Here is a 12,500-nt window from a genome sequence, read left to right as displayed (position 1 = left end):
TGTTTGCCACAGTTTTCCCGGTGGTGCCGCACCCGGGCTCGCCCCGGCTGACGCAGTTTTCGCGCCGCCCCGGCTGACGCGGTTTCGTGCCGCCCCGGCAGACGCGGTTTTCGCGCCGCCCCGGCTGACGCGGTTTCGTGCCGCCCCGGCAGACGCAGTTCGGACTTGGCACTTTTCGGCTGTGCCTGGCTGGCGGCCCACTCACTCGATCGCCATGTCTGTTTGCCACAGTTTTCCCGGTGGTGCCGCACCCGGGCTCGCCCCGGCAGACGCGTTTTTTTTTTTTCTTTCGCCCCGGCTGACGCAGTTTTCGCGCCGCCCCGGCTGACGCGGTTTCGTGCCGCCCCGGCAGACGCGGTTTTTTGCGCCGCCCCGGCTGACGCGGTTTTTGCCGCCCCGGCTGACGCAGTTCGGACTTAGCACTTTTCGGCTGTGCCTGGCTGGCGGCCCACTCACTCGATCGCCATGTCTGTTTGCCACAGTTTTCCCGGTGGTGCCGCACCCGGGCTCGCCCCGGCTGACGCAGTTTTCGCGCCGCCCCGGCTGACGCGGTTTCGTGCCGCCCCGGCAGACGCGGTTTTCGCGCCGCCCCGGCTGACGCGGTTTCGTGCCGCCCCGGCAGACGCAGTTCGGACTTAGCACTTTTCGGCTGTGCCTGGCTGGCGGCCCACTCACTCGATCGCCATGTCTGTTTGCCACAGTTTTCCCGGTGGTGCCGCACCCGGGCTCGCCCCGGCTGACGCAGTTTTCGCGCCGCCCCGGCTGACGCGGTTTCGTGCCGCCCCGGCAGACGTGGTTTTCGCGCCGCCCCGGCTGACGCGGTTTCGTGCCGCCCCGGCAGACGCAGTTCGGACTTAGCACTTTTCGGCTGTGCCTGGCTGGCGGCCCACTCACTCGATCGCCATGTCTGTTTGCCACAGTTTTCCCGGTGGTGCCGCACCCGGGCTCGCCCCGGCAGACGCGTTTTTTTTTTCTTTCGCCCCGGCTGACGCAGTTTTCGCGCCGCCCCGGCTGACGCGGTTTCGTGCCGCCCCGGCAGACGCGGTTTTTTTGCGCCGCCCCGGCTGACGCGGTTTTTGCCGCCCCGGCTGACGCAGTTCGGACTTGGCACTTTTTGGCTGAGCCTGGCTGGTGGCCCACTCACTCGATCGCCATGTCTGTTAGCCACAGTTTTCCCGGTGGTGCCGCACCCGGGCTCGCCCCGGCTGACGCAGTTTTCGCGCCGCCCCGGCAGACGCGGTTTTCGCGCCGCCCCGGCTGACGCGGTTTTTGCCGCCCCGGCTGACGCAGTTCGGACTTGGCACTTTTTGGGCTGAGCCTGGCTGGCGGCCCACTCACTCGATCGCCATGTCTGTTTGCCACAGTCTTCCCGGTGGTGCCGCACCCGGGCTCGCCCCGGCAGACGCGTTTTTTTTTTCTTTCGCCCCGGCAGACGTGGTTCCCCCCCCCCCCCTTTTCGCTCGCCCCGGCTGACGAGGTTTTCGCGCCGCCCCGGCTGACGCAGTTTTCGCGCCGCCCCGGCTGACGCGGTTTCGTGCCGCCCCGGCTGACGCGGTTTTCGCGCCGCCCCGGCTGACGCGGTTTTTGCGTCGCCCCGGCTGACACGGTTCGGACTTTGCACTTTTCGGCTGTGCCTGGCTGGCGGCCCACTCACTCGATCGCCATGTCTGTTTGCCACAGTTTTCCCGGTGGTGCCGCACCCGGGCTTGCCCCGGCAGACGCGTTTTTTTTTTTTCTTTTCGCCCCGGCTGACGCAGTTTTCGCCCCGCCCCGGCTGACGCGGTTTCGTGCCGCCCCGGCAGACGCGGTTTTTTGCGCCGCCCCGGCTGACGCGGTTTTTGCCGCCCCGGCTGACGCAGTTCGGACTTTGCACTTTTTGGCTGAGCCTGGCTGGCGGCCCACTCACTCGATCGCCATGTCTGTTTGCCACAGTTTTCCCGGTGGTGCCGCACCCGGGCTCGCCCCGGCAGACGCGTTTTTTTTTTTCCTTCGCCCCGGCAGACGTGGTTCCCCCCCCCCTCCGTCTTTCTTTTTGTTTTTTTTTTTCGCCGCGGCTGAAGTGGATTTTTCGGTGCCTCGACGCCCCGGTAGTCGCGGTTTTTCCGTTTCCGCACGGCCCCGGCTGACGCTGCTCGGTCACAGTCGCCTTTTGTGAGGATTGCAGACTTCTTGAGCGCGGGTGTTTTTTTTTTGTTGTTGTTGTTGTTTTATTACGCATTCGCTCCAGCAGACGCTGTTTAGACTTTTTGTTTCCTCTTTTATCCTGCGACGAGGTGACGAGGTTTATTCGGTGCCCCGCCGCCCCGGCTGAAGTGATTTTTCCTGTCCCGTGCCGCCCCGGCTGACGCGGTTGGGACTTCGCGTTTGTTCGGCCGCCACGGGTTTTGGCGCACTCGCTCGGTTGCTTGTTGTTGCCACTTGTTGCGAACCCAGGTTTCTTGAGCGAGCGCGGGCGTTTTTTCTTCCTTTCTTTCTTTGTTCTATGTGTTAGCGAATCGGCCTTTAATATCACACGAGGACTCACAACCAACAATTTTCAGTTTGAAGTGTAAAAAATCTGCAGGTGTTGACGTAACTGACTTGCCCCGTACCCTTGAGTACATCCATGAAGTTCTCGTAGTACTACTAAATCGCATTATTCCAAGTGGAGAAATTCCCATAAACTTGCAAACCTCTACACGAAAATCGGTGCGCGTGATAAAGTTGAAAATTATCGTCCGATATCAAATGTGCCTTCTATAACACAAATTCTAGGAAAAAAAAAAAAAACACTTGTTCGCCGTTTTCTGCGCCGTGACTGGCAGCACTCCGGCGAAGCGAAACGGGGTCGATTCGAGCACGATATCGGCGTCTTTCGACGTGCTCGCCGGCGACCGTCGCACGAGTACGTCGCACGAGCGCGTCTGCCGGGGCGCCGTTTGCGAAGCCGACGCAAAAGTGGGAACCGCCGCTCGGATGATCGCCGCTTTCGGCAGAGTGAGTGTTGGCACTCCGGGGAAGCGAAACAGCGTGAATGCGCCCACGAAATCGGCGTATTTTGAAGTGCCCGCCGGCGACCGTCGCACGAGTACGGTAAACCGCGTCAGCCGGGGCGTAGTTCGGGACGCCGACGAAAAAGTGGGAAGCGCAACTCGGATCTTCGCCGTTTTTGCAGGAGTGAGTGGCGGCCCTCCTGCGAGACCAAGAAGCATCGATTCGTGCACGAATTCGGCGCCTTTCGACGTGATCGCCGGCGACCGTCGCTCGAGTAGGGCAAACCGCGTCTGCCGGGGCGGGCTTCGGGACGCCGATGCGAAAGTGGGAAACGCTGCTCGGATGTTCGCCGTTTTTGGCCGAGTGAGTGCTGGCACTCGGGCGAAGCCAAACGGGGCCGATTACGGCACGATATCGGCGTCTTTCGACGTGCCCGGCGGCGACCGTCGCACGAGTACGGTAAACCGCGTCAGCCCGGGCGGAGTTCGGGACGCCGATGCGAAAGTGGAGAACGCCGCTCGGATCTTCGCCGTTTTTGGAGGAGTGAGTGGCGGCACTCCGGAGAAGCCAAGGAGCGCCAATTAGCGCACGATATCGGCGTCTTTCGACGCGCTCGCCGGCGACCGTCGAACGAGTAGGGCAAACCGCGTCTGCCGGGGCGGGGTTTACGACGCCGACGCAAAAGTGGGAACCGCCGCTCGGATGTTGGCCGTTTTTGGCAGAGTGAGTGCTGGCACACCGGCGACGCGAAAGAGCGCGAAAGCGCCCACGAAAGTGGCGTATTTGGACGTGCTTGACGGCGACCGCTGCAGGAGTACGAAAAACCACGTCAGCCGGGGCGAGCGACCCACGGCGGTCTGGGTGCTTATCGCTGCTATTATAGGGGCACCCCGGCAGACGCAGAAAAAAAAAATTTTTTTTCGACCTTCTTTTTTGCTGGTCGAGCTCGGGTAACCCAGGTCGCAATGGGAGCCGCGCACGAAAGCGGCGTCGCGAGACGCGTTCGCGGTCGCTAGTCGCACGAGCTCGGCAACCGCGTCAGCCGGCGCGGAGTTCGGGATGCCGACGGCTAAGTGGGTACCGCTGCTCGGATGTTCGCCGTTTTTGGCCGAGTGAGTGCTGGCACTCCGGCGAAGCGAAACGGGGCCGATTCGGGCACGATATCGGCGTATTTCGACGTGCTCGCCGGCGACCGTCGCACGAGTACGGCAAAGCGCGTCTGCCGGGGCGAGGTTTGCGATGCCGACGAAAAAGTGGGAAGCGCCGCTCGGATCTTCGCCGTTTTTGCAGGAGTGAGTGGCGGCCCTCCTGCGAGACCAAGAAGCATCGACTCGCGCACGATATCGGTGTCTTTCGACGTGCCCGCCGGCCACCGCCGCACGAGTACGGCAAACCGCGTATGCCGGGGCGGGGTTGGCGACGCCGACGCAAAAGTGGGAACCGCCACTAGGATGTTCGCCGTTTTTGGCAGAGTGAGTGCTGGCACACCGGCGACGCGAAAGAGCGCGAAAGCGCCCACGAAAGTGGCGTATTTGGACGTGCTTGACGGCGACCGCTGCAGGAGTACGAAAAACCACGTCAGCCGGGGCGAGCGACCCACGGCGGTCTGGGTGCTTATCGCTGCTATTATAGGGGCACCCCGGCAGACGCAGAAAAAAAAAATTTTTTTTCGACCTTCTTTTTTGCTGGTCGAGCTCGGGTAACCCAGGTCGCAATGGGAGCCGCGCACGAAAGCGGCGTCGCGAGACGCGTTCGCGGTCGCTAGTCGCACGAGCTCGGCAACCGCGTCAGCCGGCGCGGAGTTCGGGATGCCGACGGCTAAGTGGGTACCGCTGCTCGGATGTTCGCCGTTTTTGGCCGAGTGAGTGCTGGCACTCCGGCGAAGCGAAACGGGGCCGATTCGGGCACGATATCGGCGTATTTCGACGTGCTCGCCGGCGACCGTCGCACGAGTACGGCAAAGCGCGTCTGCCGGGGCGAGGTTTGCGATACCGACGAAAAAGTGGGAAGCGCCGCTCGGATCTTCGCCGTTTTTGCAGGAGTGAGTGGCGGCCCTCCTGCGAGACCAAGAAGCATCGACTCGCGCACGATATCGGTGTCTTTCGACGTGCCCGCCGGCCACCGCCGCACGAGTACGGCAAACCGCGTATGCCGGGGCGGGGTTGGCGACGCCGACGCAAAAGTGGGAACCGCCACTAGGATGTTCGCCGTTTTTGGCAGAGTGAGTGCTGGCACTCCGGCGAAGCGAAAGAGCGCGAATGCGCCCACGAAAGTGGCGTGTTTGGACGTGCTTGACGACGACCACCGCAGGAAAACGAAAAACCACGTCAGCCGGGGCGAGCGACCCATGGCGGTCTGGGTGCTTATCGCTGCTATTATAGGGGCACCCCGGCAGACGCAAAAAAAAAAAAAATTTTTTTTCGACATTCTTTCTTGCTCGTCGACCTCGGGTGACCCAGGTCGCAGTGGGAGCCGCGCACGAAAGCGGCGTCGCGAGACGGCTTCGCGGTCGCTAGTCGCACGAGCTCGGCAACCGCGTCTGCCGGGGCGGAGTTCGGGACGCCGACGGCTAAGTGGGAACCGCCGCTCGGATGTTCGCCGTTTGTGGCCGAGTGAGTGCTGGCACTCCGGCGAAGCCAAACGGGGCCGATTCCGGCACGATATCGGCGTCTTTCTACGTGCTCGCCGGCGACCGTCGCACGAGTACGGCAAAGTGCGTCTGCCGGGGCGGGGTTTGCGACGCGTACGCAATAGTGAGAACCGTCGCTCGGATGTTCGTCGTCTTTCGCCGAGCCAGTGCTGGCACTCCGGCGAAGCCGAACGGAGCCGATTCGGGCACGATATCGGCGTCTTTCCACGTGCTCGCCGGCGACCGTCGCACGAGTACGGTAAACCGCGTCAGCCGGGGCGGAGTTCGGGACGCCGATGCGAAAGTGGGAAGCGCCGCTCGGATCTTCGCCGTTTTTGGAGGAGTCAGTGGCGGCACTCCGGTGAAGCCAAGGTGCGCCAATTCGCGCACGATATCGGCGTCTTTCGACGTGCCCGCCGGCCACCGTCGCACGAGTACGGCAAACCTCGTCTGCCGGGGCGGGGTTTGCGACGCCGACGCAAAAGTGGGAACCGCCGCTCGGATGTTCGCCGTTTTTGGCAGAGTGAGTGCTGGCACTCCGGCGAAGCGAAAGAGCGTGAATGCGCCCACGAAAGTAGCGTATTTGGACGTGCTTGACGGCGACCGCCGCAGGAGTACGAAAAACCACGTCAGCCGGGGCGAGCGACCCACGGCGGTCTGGGTGCTTATCGCTGCTATTATAGGGGCACCCCGGCAGACGCAGAAAGAAAAAAAAAAAAAATGGGGACATGGCGTGCGTCACCGTGCGGCTTCGCAGCGTTGCCGAAGTCGCCGAGCCCTTCGACTGAGCCGAACGGCGGACAGGGAACGTTGGTCGGCCGTTCTAACCTGTCGGTGCCACGCCGAGACGTCGTTAAGGAAAACCGCGTCGTGGGCCTCTACGACGCCGTCGAGTCGTTGTACGTTTGGTGTCCAGCGTGTCGGCGGCGAGTAGCGGACACGTCGTTCACGACTTCGGTCTTTCGCAGTCGACGCGAACTTGCGGAGAGTCGTGGTGCCTCACGTTTTCGGCAGAAACCGCGGCGGAATTTTCCCGTGCGTGCGCGCACGACCTCGGTGCTGTGCCGTCAGCGTAGTGTTGCACAAACTCGTGGCCTACCCAAGGTGCGGTACGTTTGCGGCCGTATCCTCGGTGGGAATTTCGTGAGTAGGGTCGCAAATTCTACGACCTCGGCGGGTTTGAGAGCGACGTAGACTTGTGGCACGCTCAACGTGCCACACGTTTCGGGGCACACCCGCGGTGAAATTTTCTCGAGTACGCTCGTATTAGTGCCCAAGGAGGTCTGGGTACTTATCGCTGCTATTATGTGGGGGTTCTCGTGAGCGGCGTACGCGAAAGCGACCGGGTGTCTGATATGCGGCGGGCTTCGGCCTCGTCAAGCGTGTCCTCGGGTCTGCTCCAGGGGAATCCACGGCAGTCGTCTGCAGCCTCATCCGCTTGATGCGTTAGGGGCTGGTTGTCGGACGGTGCCGTTTTACCACGATATCGAGGTGTGTTCCGTGTCGTCCTCGGGCGATTCAGATGCGAAAGCGCCGAAGACGCGGGCGTGACCCGTCGTCTGGCGGCTTTGCAGTCTCGGCTCCGTTGCTAGTTCCGGCCGGTCCACCGACAGTGCAGCGGGCTTGGGCAACCCGCACGGCGCGACCGAGTCGATGCAACGAAAAAGAGCGAGCATGAACGTGCTTCTTGCCGCACGGCTCCCACTCGTCTTTCGGGAAGGTTGTGCCGTAGCGAGCTCGAACGCCGTCATCTCGGAGTGCAAAATAAGCGTGTTGGGGCGCCTGAAGGTGGCCTCCGCCGCACACAGACTGCGTCCGGCCCGCCGAAGGCGAGGACGGACGCGCAGTCGAACGATTACCTGGTTGATCCTGCCAGTAATCATATGCTTGTCTCAAAGATTAAGCCATGCATGTCTAAGTACATGCCGAAATAAGGCGAAACCGCGAATGGCTCATTAAATCAGTTATGGTTCCTTAGATCGTTTCTTCCTACTTGGATAACTGTGGCAATTCTAGAGCTAATACATGCAGTGAGCCTGGAGCCCTTTGGGTAACGGGTGCTTTTATTAGACCAAGATCGATCGGGTTTCGGCCCGTATTGTGTGGTGACTCTGGATAACTTTGTGCTGATCGCATGGCCACGAGCCGGCGACGTTTCTTTCAAGTGTCTGCCTTATCAACTTTCGATGGTAGGTTACTTGCTTACCATGGTTGTTACGGGTAACGGAGAATCAGGGTTCGATTCCGGAGAGGGAGCCTGAGAAACGGCTACCACATCCAAGGAAGGCAGCAGGCGCGCAAATTACCCACTCCCGGCACGGGGAGGTAGTGACGAAAAATAACAATACGGGACTCTTTTGAGGCCCCGTAATTGAAATGAGTACACTCTAAATCCTTTAACGAGGATCAATTGGAGGGCAAGTCTGGTGCCAGCAGCCGCGGTAATTCCAGCTCCAATAGCGTATACTAAAGCTGCTGCGGTTAAAAAGCTCGTAGTTGGATCTCAGTTCCAGACGAGTAGTGCATCTACCCGATGCGACGGCTCGGACTGAACATCATGCCGGTTCTTTCTTGGTGCACTTCATTGTGTGCCTCGAGATGGCCGGTGCTTTTACTTTGAAAAAATTAGAGTGCTCAACGCAGGCGAGTCGCCTGAATAAACTTGCATGGAATAATAGAACAAGACCTCGTTTCTGTTCTGTTGGTTTTTGGAATACGAGGTAATGATTAAGAGGGACGGACGGGGGCATTCGTATTGCGGCGCTAGAGGTGAAATTCTTGGACCGTCGCAAGACGAACTACTGCGAAAGCATTTGCCAAGAATGTTTTCATTGATCAAGAACGAAAGTCAGAGGTTCGAAGGCGATCAGATACCGCCCTAGTTCTGACCATAAACGATGCCAACCAGCGATCCGCCTGAGTTACTCAAATGACTCGGCGGGCAGCTTCCGGGAAACCAAAGTATTTGGGTTCCGGGGGAAGTATGGTTGCAAAGCTGAAACTTAAAGGAATTGACGGAAGGGCACCACCAGGAGTGGAGCCTGCGGCTTAATTTGACTCAACACGGGAAAACTTACCCGGCCCGGACACTGGGAGGATTGACAGATTGAGAGCTCTTTCTTGATTCGGTGGATGGTGGTGCATGGCCGTTCTTAGTTGGTGGAGCGATTTGTCTGGTTAATTCCGATAACGAACGAGACTCTAGCCTATTAAATAGGTGCGGGGTTCCCAGCACCTTACAACCTTCTTAGAGGGACAAGCGGCTCCTAGCCGCACGAAACAGAGCAATAACAGGTCTGTGATGCCCTTAGATGTCCGGGGCCGCACGCGCGCTACACTGAAGGAAGCAGCGTGTCTTTATCCCTGTCTGAAAAGACTGGGTAACCCGTGGAACTTCTTTCGTGATTGGGATAGGGGCTTGCAATTGTTCCCCTTGAACGAGGAATTCCCAGTAAGCGCGAGTCATAAGCTCGCGTTGATTACGTCCCTGCCCTTTGTACACACCGCCCGTCGCTACTACCGATTGAATGATTTAGTGAGGTCTTCGGACCGATGTCCGGCGCGGCCTTTCGGTTGCGCCGGTCTGTTGGAAAGATGACCAAACTTGATCATTTAGAGGAAGTAAAAGTCGTAACAAGGTTTCCGTAGGTGAACCTGCGGAAGGATCATTAACGGATTGTGAAGGGTGAGCGCCTCAGCTGCGTCTGCGCCCGACACTTTCTGCCGCTGACCCCGTTTGGACGCGGGGTCGGCTTTTCCCCACGGGGCTGCCTGAATGTGGAGCGGCACCCCGTGACAAATTGTTGCGCCCAGCGGACGCCAACACCGCGACCTTGGACGGTCGGCCAGGTGGCGGACGCGGGTACAAACGGCGCAACGCACTCATAGGTCGGCTTTCGACCCGCCACTGCACCGTGGCTCGAAGCGCTCGAAATGCGCGACCCGACCGCTGCGGGACCGCCTAGTACTGTAAACAGGAGCGGCGGAGCGCGAACGGCGAGTCGTGGTTACGTCGGTAGAAGGCGAGGCTGCGCGTTCCCGAAACGCCAGCCGAGTGCCCTCCCGACCGTTCAAGCGTGCAAGAACGAGACCCGACAATCGCGCGGCGACTGCCAAGTACGAGAGGAACGGCACAAGCGTCGGCGGTCGGTCAAGGAACTGGCGATGTGACGGGTCCGCTGTGCACCAGTGCATACCGTCCCGCCGTCCGCGGCAAGCGCCTCCGCGTCCTCGGGTGACGGAGGCTGCCGGTCGGTTCTTGCAGGCGAGGGATCTCGCTGGCACCGGTTCGCGTTGACGCGCGGCCGGTCATGGCACGGCGATGCGACGGCCGAGGTGCGCAGTACTCGATGGAGGAACCGCACGCTCCGATGACCGTCCCGCCCTCCGCGGCGTATGCGTACCGACCGTAATGGTTGCAGCAGCGCCGGCCGGCTTTTGAATTCGCCACACGAAACACGGTGCGAGATCGCGGTTAGGGGAGCGTCGACGTTGCCAGGCGTTTTGCTTGCTGCCGAGGGAAAGGCGGCACGGCCACGTCGCGCTCGTCGCGATTAGCGGGTCTGCGCGCTTTGGGAAGGTGCCGCAACGACTTGCCGAAAGAGGAAGCACGGAAGAACGAGGGACTTGGACGTCCCGACAATTGAACGCACTTGCAGCCAGGCCCTTGCTGGCTTCGTTCTTCCGCCTCGAGTAGGCTCGTACGCGGCTCCGGCGCCGAAAGTGGTCCTTGGCACCGACTTCGGTGGACGTGGGAAGTGCCGCGCAAGTACGGCGCGCCTGGCTCCACCTGTTGGCTAAAGTAGGCAGCCGGATCGGCATTTTGGTGTGCGGTGGCAAACCGTGGATGCGAAAAAAGCTTGTGCGATTTCGTGGAACAAAAAGCGGGGGTCCCCCTTTTTATGCGGAGGAGACCGACCCGCCTGCCGTGGTGAACCGCGACGCCACGGTAAAAACGGGAGAGGCTTGTCGATGGGACCGTGCATCCCGCGCTCCACGGAGGCCGGGAGGCGGCCGCCCGAGGAAATGTGTAGCCGTCGAGGCCCGCATCTGCGTGCACTCTTATCCAAATGGGTGTACCGCAGGCATTTTCTGGTTAGGCGGGCCAATGAGAGCGAGCACACAACGATACCTACGGGTCCGGCTTGGAGAACCGGCTTCGACGCCTCCCGAGTATTTATAGAGGGGTGGACCACGAAAGCACTCGCAAGTAGCGAAAGCGAAACGCCGTCCGAAACACACCGTTTGCTCGATTTGCGGCAGCCGAAAAAGGCGCGGCAGAGTTTTGGAGTCCAAGCGTGCGCTGAAAAGCGCCCTTCTTGGCCACTGTTTGGCCGAGTGCCAGAAACGTTTGGTTTTGACTGTACGGAATTGAACAAACACTTTTTCACGACTCTAAGCGGTGGATCACTCGGTTCTCGGGTCGATGAAGAACGCAGCCAGCTGCGAGACTTGGTGTGAATTGCAGGACACACTGAGCACTGATTCTTTGAACGCACATTGCGGCCTTGGGTCTTCCCTTGGCTTCGTCTGTCTGAGGGTCGGATCACATATCAAGAGAGCCTTCGGCGCACAAGGGAACGTGAGCCGTCGACTCGTTTTGACCGCGTCGGCAACACGGACAGCACGCTGAACACCTCACAGCGAGCGCCAACAGCGGCCACTCAAGGGCGAGACGGTGGCGACCGTCGTGCCAGAGCCCAACCGAAACGGGGGCGACCGACTGCATTGAGGATGTGGCACCTCGTTGAGACCGCCGCAGGACTTCGAGTCGGAAGGAAGCCTGCAGGGAAAGTGCGGTCGAGGTTGCGTACTCCTCTCTGCGACCGGGCGCGCAAGAGCTGCGAGAGCCACGGACGCGCAACTTTAACGCACGGTAAACACGAGGAGCGAAAGCCGGCCAGCAAAGCTTCTCCAGCCGTGCGCAAAGTGCGCGAGATCGCAGCCTTGCGTTGCGCTTGTTGCCCTCGAAGTAAGCAGGGTGTCCCGTAGACCGGGCGCTCGAACACGCTGCGGGGCCGTGCCTCCTCCAGGCTTTGCCGCGCGAACAGGGAACGTTCGCGCGCAAAGCGCAGGGAGGTGAGGAGGCTGCGCCCGACGTTTGCGGTTCGCTGCGTACGCGGTTGATGCGGAGAGCACGGCGCGACGACTTGCCGCGAAGCGGAAAAAGTCTCCCGCACGAGTTGGCGAAACGTTGGCGAAGCTTAAGGCGTTCTCGTCGTAGTCCGCCGTCGGTCTAAGTGCTTCGCAGTTCCCGTCCCGTTCAAAAAACTGGGCCACTCCAGTTGGGGCGGGGGCGACGCTACACGAGACGATGCCTCTCGCCAGGCTGCGTGGCTGCCCTTGCGGCGGCGGCGACTGGCCTCGGCGGTGTTTGGGCTTTCGACACGGTCGTTTATCACGCAACTGCTCGGACGACGCACGCGCGCAGCGGAATGCCGCTTGCCAGCCTTGTGAAGATGTGACCCTGTACAGGGTTGCGGGCGCACTTGGTAGGGCGTCGTACTCGGTTCGCGATGGGTTTACGAACGTGTCCCGTCACTTCCACGTCACACCGGTTGTGCGCCGCACGCGTGCAGCGGGGAAGCCGATTGCCAGCCTTGTGAAGAAGTGGCCCTGTACAGGGTTGCGGGCGCACTTGGTAGGGCGAGCGCACGCGGTCGTGCAGGAAGTTGATGGAAGCGAATGTATCCGCTGTCGACCTCAGGTCAGGCGAGACAACCCGCTGAATTTAAGCATATCACTAAGCGGAGGAAAAGAAACCAACAGGGATTCCCCGAGTAGCTGCGAGCGAAACGGGACCGAGCCCAGCACCGAATCCCCCGTCCTTGCAGGCGGTCGGGAAATGTGGTGTATGGGAGGCGACGTTCTCGGGTGTTTGCGACGGTGCAAGTCCCCC

At 60.8% G+C, this 12,500-nt stretch overlaps 2 non-coding genes and 1 pseudogene across 2 annotated transcripts; all 3 read left to right on the top strand.

The window, feature by feature from the left end:
- The first annotated feature begins 7,458 nt into the window (after nt 1-7,458).
- Nucleotides 7,459-9,273, top strand: LOC142792396 (small subunit ribosomal RNA). The gene has a single exon (XR_012890886.1). It is a non-coding gene; the product is annotated as a small subunit ribosomal RNA (ribosomal RNA).
- Nucleotides 9,274-10,992: 1,719 nt separating this feature from the next.
- On the top strand, nt 10,993-11,145 carry LOC142792404 (5.8S ribosomal RNA). Its single transcript, XR_012890894.1, has one exon. It is a non-coding gene; the product is annotated as a 5.8S ribosomal RNA (ribosomal RNA).
- Nucleotides 11,146-12,299: 1,154 nt separating this feature from the next.
- Nucleotides 12,300-12,500, top strand: part of LOC142792380 (large subunit ribosomal RNA) — an 8,624-nt pseudogene continuing 8,423 nt past the window's right edge.

This window comes from Rhipicephalus microplus, unplaced genomic scaffold (assembly GCF_043290135.1).
Source record: "Rhipicephalus microplus isolate Deutch F79 unplaced genomic scaffold, USDA_Rmic scaffold_218, whole genome shotgun sequence".
Taxonomy (NCBI): Eukaryota; Metazoa; Arthropoda; class Arachnida; order Ixodida; family Ixodidae; genus Rhipicephalus; species Rhipicephalus microplus.
The sequence above is the reverse complement of the archived record's forward strand: the minus strand, read 5'-3'. Positions and strand labels throughout refer to the sequence as shown.